The 9,761-nt window shown below is 42.3% G+C and overlaps 1 protein-coding gene across 1 annotated transcript in view; it reads right to left on the reverse strand.

Annotated features, from left to right (window-relative positions):
* SLC35F3 (solute carrier family 35 member F3) overlaps positions 1 to 9,761 on the reverse strand; it is a 416,096-nt gene that overhangs the window by 198,996 nt on the left and 207,339 nt on the right. The window lies entirely within an intron of this gene.

Consider the following 9,761-nt stretch of genomic DNA (forward strand, 5'->3'; position numbering starts at 1 on the left):
GTGCTGCATCTCACATGCTTCCTTGGTGGATGACATTTCACATGCATTGTCGCCACTTGTCCCCTAGGTGTGTCCTGTCTGACTCCACAGAGGGAAACCAGTCTGAAGCTCACAGCCAGTGTCCCCTTTGCTGATTTTTCCTTTGTATCCTTTTGCTATAAGACACCTCAGTCCTGTGTAGGACTCAATGATGAGCCTCCTAGGAAACTGTGTAATCTTGGGGTGGGCTTGGAGACCCCCAATATAAGGTGCCCAGCTGATTTAATCCTCTCCAGACAAGCTTCACTGACATCATCCTATATACTGATGCAGTCTGTTCATTCATCTATTCACTCCTTCATGCCTACTAAGTGCCAGATGTAAAGCTGGATGCTGGCAACATAGCTTTTCCGAGTATCCACAGGATGGCCTTTCATCCAGCCTCGTCTCTGCTCCAGTAGAGAGGCCCTCTCTGACCAGCCCATCTAGTGAAGGGCTCTGTCCTCATTCTCTGACGTGGTTCTTACCTGGGCTGGACATTAGAAAATATCACCGCCAGGGCCCATCCCGAAGGTTTCAATCCCCTTGCCTCATCTGCGTATATACCCGCCTACCTCCTCCATGAGATGGGATACATGTTTCCCAGGGTCACTGAGGACGCTGACCTGCTCAAAGCAGTTGTTCTGCTTGTGAATTGCACTGAATGTGTTCTGTATCCATAAAAGCAATGGGTTTCAGAGAAAAGATAATTAAGCCACTGATAATTAAGTCACTTACCAGAAGAGAGGGTGACAGCCACTGTCTTACTCCTAACTTGGAAAATGCCTGACATCACTCTCCAGTGCCTGCTTTGCTTTTTCCTAAGTTCAGCTCTTTTTTTTTTAATTTATTTTTTCCAATTGAAGTATAGTTGATTTACAGTGGAGTGTTAACTTTTGCTGTATAGCAAAGTGACTCAGTTACACACATATACACATGTTTAAAATATTCTTTTCCAGTATGGTTTATCCCAGGGTATTGAATATACTTCCCTGTGCTGTACAGTAGGACCTTGCCATTTATCCATCCTATAAGTAATAGTTTGCACCTGCTAACCCCAAACTCCCATCCATCCTTCCCCCCACCGTGCCTTGGCAGCCACAAGTCTATCCTCTATCTCTATGAGTCTGTTTCTGCTTTGTAAATAAGTTCGTTTGTGCCAAATTTTCGATTCCACATATGAGTGAGATCATGTGCTATTTGTCTTTCTCTGTCTGGCTTACTTCACTTAGAATGATAATCTCTAGGTCCATCCATGTTGCTGGAAATAGCATTATTTTGTTCTTTTTTTAATGGCTGAGTCCTATGTTCATTCAACTCTTAATCAGCTGGGCTAGGACTGAGACCCTCGTGCAGAAAACAGAAAATTACAGGATGCCAAAGTGCTAGTTCCAGTGTTTATTGTTTGGTCACTAAGTTCAACTCTTTTTCGGCCCCATGGACTGTAGCCTGCCTAGCTCACCTGTTCATGGGATTTTCAAGGTAAGAATACTGGAGTGGGTTGCCATTTCCCTCTCCAGGGGATCTTCCCAACCCAGGGATGGAACCTATGTCTCCTGCATTGCAGTTGGTTTCTTTACCACTGAGACACAGGGAAGCCACGTTCCAATACGAATTCCATGTCAAATTTTTCTTTTGTTTTATGTGCTGCAAGGAACTAGAATTCTGAAGAGCTGGTGAAGAATGCTTCCTCCATAGAACTGGTCCGCAGCGAGTGAAAAATCTTCACCCAGGTCTCTAGATGCCTTTAAAATGAAAGTGAAAGTCGCTTTCCTGTCCGACTCTTTGCAACTCCAGGCCAGAATACTGGAGTGGATAGCTTTTCCCTTTTCCAAGGGATCTTCCCAACCCAGGGATCAAACCCAGGTCTCCCGAATTGCAGGCGAATTCTTTACCAGCTGAGCCACAAGGGAAGCAGCACGATGAAAGTGAAAGTCACACTTAGTCGTGTCCGACTCTTTGCAACAGATGCCTTTAAACATAAGTCAAAGAAAAGTTCCCTCAGGAATCTAAGTGACATTTCACTTCTCTGGGTCTTTTAAAAAGTTACATTGTTCTTATTGTAGAGTAGATTTGGGGACTTTCATTCTTTTAGAAATTTAAGATTTTATTCTTTCTAAATTATTCTAGCTATTTTGGGGTGAGTTTTTAGTAAATAAAAAAGGAAGTTGTTATAATTCTTTAAAAAGACACTACCAGAAAAAAATTGAAGGTGAGAGAATATTATGCACAGAGTCAGACTTACTATATTAAAGTTCCACCTTCATTACTAGCTTTGGACCCTAGATAAGTTACTTAATCATTCTCTGCCACAGTTTACCCATCTATAAAATGGGCACAACAATAGTAGCTTACCTCATGGATAGTAAGGAGGGTTAAATGATTGTATAGCACTCCCAACAGTGCTCAGCACAAAGTTAGCACTCAATGGTTGTTAATTATCACTAGAATCTTAGCATGAAAATTAAAACATAAAATTTCTAAAAGAAATAATGTGTGAATAGTCATTTAATATTAGAATGGGATTACCCTTTCTAAGCATGATAACCATCATGAATAAAATTCACAGACCAATGCAAAATAAAGAAAAAATTTTGTAACATAAGATCCTTAATATGTAAAAGCTCCAACTTATTAATAATAGAAAACATAATACCATGATAAAACTCACAAAAGATTGGAAAAGTTAATTCAGAAAACTATGCTCAACATCACAACATGCAATGTTTCCTCCATCAAATCAAATTAGAACTATCAGATGAAATGTTAATTGCCAGGAGCAGTTATGGGAGGTCCCGCCCATGATGAGGTCATGAAGAAAATACCGGGCAGGCAAGGCCGTCCGGGACCCCATCCATGACGAGGTCACGAGGAAAAAACCTGACAGGCAAGGCCGTCTAGGATAAGGGACCCTCCAGGTTGGCCTTGGCCTCTACCCCACCCTGTATCCTCCCCCCTTTTCTGCTGCTGTTCTTGTTTACCCTGCTGCGGATTCTTGTGTTGCCTGCCGAGAGCTCTCCTGCTTCTCTTTCACTGAATGAAGACCAACTTAAAACCCTAATTAATAAATCTCCTGGACGCTGGTACCCTATGAAGGGGCCAGGGATGAAGGAAATGCTTCAATTCAAACCCTTTTGCTGGCATTCTGGCTTGTGTGATAAATATGTGCTCTCATTGCACAAAATGCTCATGATTGTTCTAAACATCCTAAGCACAGTACGCTAACAAAAGAAACTATTAAGCATAGGCCTCTTCATGGGGTGAGAAAAGCTCCACAAATATGATAGCCACAAATGTGCCTAATAGAAAATAGTTTAGATAGAGGTTAGCTGGCGACTTCTTGCACGTGGTTAACTTTTAGACCAAGAGCCTGTTTTGTGCCATATCTGCTGTTTCTGCAGTCCTTCGCATTTCTGTTCTGTAAAAATGTAATCCTATCTAGTTCCCATAGAGATGACACTTATTAGAAAGAAAATAGATTAATTATAAGAAAAACAGGGTTGGCTACTGAAGTTGCTTAAGTCACACCAGGTACAAGCCATAAAATGTTAGCAGGCCTGAAGGCCAAATGATAAGAAAGACTCTTGTGAACGAAAAGTATGTGGGTGACATCCAGTTTCTGTTGAAGGTCAAGTTGCTGTCATGTTTTGAGATGACCTGTGTGTAAGCAATATGCACTTCCCCCAAAAAGATGTTGTTAAGGGTATGAAGGGGCCATGCAAAAATAAACTTCAGACTCAGCCCCGAGCTCTGTCTCACTGTCTCTCTCATTCGCCGACGCCGTTCATCCTGAGGGTTCCCCTGGATCCTGATGGGGCTGGACCCCGGCAGTTAATATACAATGCTGTCAAGAGTGCAATGAAATTGCTCACAGACTGCAGGTAAGAATTACAACCTTGATGTCAACTTGCCCATATAGGCCAAAAATTTTTTAAATCTGCATATCCCTCGATTTCAACAAATCCACTTCCAGAAATTGTCTTAGGTAAAACAATTATGGATGTATACCAATATATATTCATCACAGCATTGCTTAGAGCAGTTAAATAGTTTAAATAACCAAAATATATAACAAAAAGAGGCCACTTAAATTAGCAATTTATTAGGCAGTAATATAAATGGTGTTGAAGCAGGTTATGCCACCATATGAGATTTTCAAAACATATTTTTCAGTGGTGAAAGCAATTAAAAGACAGGATGCACAATAGCAAATTTTTCTTTAAAAGCATGTGCATACAGAGAGAGATACTGGAAAAACAAACTCTGAGCAATGAGGTGGTAGGTGCCTTCTTTCTGTTTGTCTTACTTAGATGCCAGTGAGCATGAATTAATTTGGTGATTAACAAAAAGTAACAATACGCACACACCCAGAGAAAGAGGGGAAGAGAGAGACAAAACAGTAGGCGGCAGGGCAGCAGTCTTCTCTGGCCTCCGCCTTGTTAGATGAAGTCCACGCTCCACGTGCTCCAAAACTCCCTCCTACTAAAGATTTCCCTTCTGACCTCTGTGTTCAGGCAATGTTTGTGATGTTCCCCATCTCAGCTGCTTCCAGGGAAAAGAGCTACACAGCCTTTCCTCCGCCCCACTCCCCCGAGCTGATCCATAGTCTAGAATAAACAAAAATGTTGTTTGCACAAGAGAACCTTATTATTATTACATATTATTTGCCCAGCATCAACAGTTATTTATAAAAAGAGAAGAGTGATCTGTTCTAAATTAGGCTGACTAATAAGTGCCTGGCCCCAGGGAACACAGTCACCTGCCAAATGCTTTCTAGTTTGGCGTCTATTAAAAGCTGTTCCCCTCCAGACTCCTCTCTCTGATGAGGAAGAAGACGCTGTGGGTGAATTTGTTACAGATTCTAGCTGGGAAATGATGTGATCGCCAGCATGCATGCTGATGGATGCTGGGCTGGACTCCTCTCCACAATCATGAGCTTAGACCGATAAGATGTATGACAGTCAGAGTCTTCAACCTTAGTTCCTTCTCTGATTTGCTTCTGACCTTGGCCTAAGTTATTCATTTACACGGTGTCCATAAATACTCCACGAGGATGTCAAGCAAGGGAATAGCAGGTGCTGAGACAGGACTGGGGAGGAGGGAGGTTGGGTGGGGGAGGATGGCTTGTACCTCCAAGGTGAAGCTTTTCTCATAATGGAAAACCAGAAAGGCAGATATGCAAATAAGACATGCAAGTATTCAACTATTTCGCATTGTTTCTAAAATCTTAAAACACATCTGAAAGAGATAATAACACTTTGATCAACTTCTTTTTTAATTAATTGATTGATTTTTGGCTGCGCTGGGTCTTTGTTGCAGTGAGCGGGGGACACTCCTTAGCTGCGGTGTGTGAGCTTCCCACTGACGTGGCTTCTCTTGTTTGCAGAGCATGGGCTCTGGAGCACAGGCTCAGTAGTTGCGGCGCTGGGCTTAGCTGCCCCTCAGCATGTGGGATTTCCCCAGACCAGCGATCAAACCCGTGTCCCTTGCACTGGCAGGTAAATTCTTAACCACTGGACCACCAGGGAAGTCCCTTTGATCAACTTTTCATTCAAGCACAACACAAACCTAGAAAGATGACAGATGCTAAGCATATACATCAAGAGCAGGAAGGACCCAGAAATTACCTTCCTGCTAGTCCTTATCTTTACTCCCTCATCTCCAAACTAACCAGTATCTGGACTTCTAACACTGAAGATTCATCTTGCCTCTTTTTTGAACGATATAAACAGGGTTGGACCCGGGTTCCAAGAGTCAGACACAGCTGAGGGAAATATAGTAAGTATATAGTAGTAAGTAAGATGAATTTATCACTTTTTTCTTTCATTGTTAGGCTTTTTGGGTCCTTTCTATGAAATACTGTGTGCATGCTAAGTCGCTTCAGTCATGTCTGACTCTTTGCGACCCCATGGACTGTAGCCCACCAGGCCCCTCTGCCCATAGGATTCTCCAGGCAAGAATACTGGAGTGGGTTGCCATGCCCTCCTCCAGGGAATCTTCCCAGCCCAGGGATCGAACCTGGGTCTTCTGAGACTCCTGCATTGCAGGTGGGTTCTTTACTGCTGAGCCGTCAGGGAAGCCCCCTCTAAGAAATATCATCTCAAGGTAATAAAGATATATTTTCTATCCTTTTTTAGAGAGGTTTTTTATTTTTTAGAGCAATGATTCATCTGGAGGTAATTTTTGTTTATGGTGAGAGGTACAGGCCAAAGTTTATTTTTTTCCCCAATTCAGTATTCAGTAGTTTCAATATCATTTATTGAAAAGGCTCCTTTTTTCCATATTATTGTGCCATTGGCATCTTCAGGAAAACCCAAGCAGCTTCAGGAGCTGCTGTATTTACAAACTCTATGTTTATTTGTCTATTTGTTTATCCTAATACCAATTCCTCACTCTCTTAATCAGTGTAACATCATAATTTTTAGAATCTGGTGGTCTAGTTTTCTAAACTTGTTCTTTGCTACTAGGTTTTCTGCCATGAATTTTATAATCTGTTTATCAATTTCTAAATAAAAGTTCTCAAGGACTTTGAATGCAATTTCACCAGCTCTATGGAGCAACTATGGGGAACCGATATCTTAGTATTGATGTCATAACATAGACATGATGTATCTTTCCATTTACTTAGACTTTCTCTCTCTAGTATTTCTCAGCGATGTCTACAGTTTTCATTGAAAGACGTGTACACCTTTTATTTGTGCCTTTATTGCCCAGGTATTTGGTAGTTTGGGGGTATACTGTATTACCATTTTCTTTTAAACTATGACCATTGAATAGAGGTTAACGGGGTATCATTTTGGTTTCAGTCTGTATTTCCTTGATGACCCGCAAGGTTGGGCACCATTTCATATGTATTAACCAATGGAGCTCCTCTTTTGTAAAGTGTTTGTTGATATTTTTTAGGTCATGTCACCATAAGTGGGCTGCCTTTTTCTCCTTTATTTGAAAGGATTCCATACATATTCATGGGTTTGATCCCTGGTCCAGGAAGATCCCACATGCCTGGAGACAACTGACCCTGTATGCCGTGGCTGCTGAGCTCCAGAGCCTGAGAGCTGCAACGACTGAAGCCTGCAGGTCTAGAGCCCATGCTCCGCACCAAGAGAAGCCACTGCAGTGGGAAGCTCAAGAACCACAACTAGAGAGAGCCCTCACACACAAAGACCCAGTGCAGCCAAAATAAACACATAAATAAATTAAAAAAAAAAAAGATGATGTGAGTCAGAGTGAAGTCTGCCCAGAATGCACGTGCAGCTAAAGTGAGAAACAAACCTACACTGTTGCCAGCTCTTGAGATCTGCGGGTCATTTGTCACTGCACCATAAACTGGGTGACCCTGACCGATATGAGCAGGATAATAAGGAAGAGAAAGGACCTAAGTGGCCAGGTCAGGTGTGGGTCTGTAAAAAGAAAGCAGTGTTGGTCTCATCATTCACGAGAGGCAAGCTATGTGTGGTGACACAAAGGAAACACACTTTTTCTGAGACAGTTCAATTCAGTTCAGTCACTCAGTCGTGTCTGACTCTTTGCGACCCCATGCACCGCAGCACGCCAGGCCTCCCTGTCCATCACCAACTCCCAGAGCCTACCCAAACTCATGTCCATTAAGTCGGTGATGCCATCCAACCATCTCATCCTCTGTCATCCCCTTCTCCTCCTGATTTCAATCTTTCCCAGCATCAGGGTCTTTTCCAATGAGTCAGCTCTTTGCATCAGGTGGCCAAAGTATTGGAGTTTCAGCTCAGCATCAGTCGTTCCAATGAACACCCAGGATTGATCTCCTTTAGGATGGACTAGTTGGATCTCCTTGCAGTCCAAGGGACTCTCAAGAGTCTTCTCCAGCACCACAGTTCAAAAGCACCAATTCTTCTGAGCTCAGCTTTCTTTATAGTCCAACTCTCACATCCATACATGACCACTGGAAAAGCCATAGCCTTGACTAGATGGACCTTTGTTGACAAAGTAATGTCTCTGCTTTTTAGTATGCTGTCTAAATTGGTCATAACTTTCCTTCTAAGGAGTAAGCGTCTTTTAATTTCATGGCTGCAATCACCATCTGCAGTGCTTTTGGAGCCCAGAAAAATAAAGTCAGTCATTATTTTCACTGTTTCCCCATCCATTTGCCACAAAGTGATGGGACTGGATGTCATGATCTTAGTTTTCTGAATGTTGAGCTTTAAGCCAACTTTTTCACTCTCCTCTTTCACTTTCATCAAAAGGCTTTTTAGTTCCTCTTCACTCTCTGCCATAAGGGTGGTGTCATCTGCATATCTGAGGTTATTGATATTTCTCCCGGCAATCTTGATTCCAGCTTGTGCTTCTTCCAGCCCAGCGTTTCTCATGATGTACTCTGCAAAGAAGTTAAATAAGCAGGGTGACAATATACAGCCTTGACATACTCCTTTTCCTATTTGGAACCAGTCTGTTGTTCCATGTTCAGTTCTAACTGTTGCTTCCTGACCTGCATACAGGTTTCTCAAGAGGCAGGTCAGGTGGTCTGGTATTTTCATCTCTTTCAGAATCTTCCACAGTTTATGGTAATCCACACAGTCAAATGATCTGGTATAGTCAATAAAGCAGAAATAGATGTTTTTCTGGAACTCTCTCGCTTTTTTGATGATCCAGTGGATGTTGGCAATTTGATCTCTGGTTCCTCTGCCTTTTCTAAATCCAGCTTGAACATCTGGGAGTTCACGGTTCACGTATTGCTGAAGCCTGGCTTGGAGAATTTTGAGCATTACTTTACTAGCGTGCGAGATGAGTGCAATTGTGCGGTAGTTTGAGCATTCTTTGGCATTGCCTTTCTTTAGGGTTGGAATGAAAACTGACCTTTTCCAGTCCTCTGGCCACTGCTGAGTTTTCCAAATTTGCTGGCATATTGAGTGCAGCACTTTCACAGCATCATCTTTCAGGGTTTGAAACAGCTCAACTGGAATTCCATCGCCTCCACTAGCTTTGTTCGTAGTGATGCTTTCTAAGGCCCACTTGACTTCACATTCCAGGATGTCTGGCTCTAGGTGAGTGTGAGTGATCACACCATCGTGATTATCTGGGTTGTGAAGATCTTTTTTGTACAGTTCTTCTGTGTATTCTTGCCACCTCTTCTTAATATCTTCTGCTTCTGTTAGGTCCATACCACTTCTGTCCTTTATTGAGTCCATCTTTGCATGAAATGTTCCCTTGGTATCTCTCATTTTCTTGAGATCTCTAGTCTTTCCCATTCTATTGTTTTCCTCTATTTCTTTGCACTGATCACTGAGGAAGGCTTTCTTATTTCTCCTTGCTATTCTTTGGAACTCTGCATTCAGATGGGTATATCTTTCCTTTTCTCCTTTGCTTTTCACTTCTTTTCACAGCTATTTGTAGGGCCTCCTCAGACAGCCATTTTGCCTTTTTGCATTTCTTTTTCTTGGGGATGGTCTTGATCCCTGTCTCCTGTACAATGTCACGAACCTCCATCCATAGTTCATCAGGCACTCTGTCTATCGGATCTAGTCCCTTATATCTATTTCTCACTTCCACTGTATAGTCATAAGGGATTTGATTTAGGTCATACCTGAATGGTCTAGTGGTTTTCCCCACTTTCTTCTATTCAAGTCTAAATCTGGCAATAAGGAGTTCATGATCTGAGCCACAGTCAGCTCCTGGTCTTGTTTTTGCTGACTGTATAGAGCTTCTCCATCTTTGCCTTGTGAAGAATATAATCGATCTGATTTTGGTGTTGACCATCTGGTGATGTCCAT

Source organism: Cervus canadensis, chromosome 8 (genome assembly GCF_019320065.1).
Source record: "Cervus canadensis isolate Bull #8, Minnesota chromosome 8, ASM1932006v1, whole genome shotgun sequence".
NCBI classification, from domain to species: domain Eukaryota; kingdom Metazoa; phylum Chordata; class Mammalia; order Artiodactyla; family Cervidae; genus Cervus; species Cervus canadensis.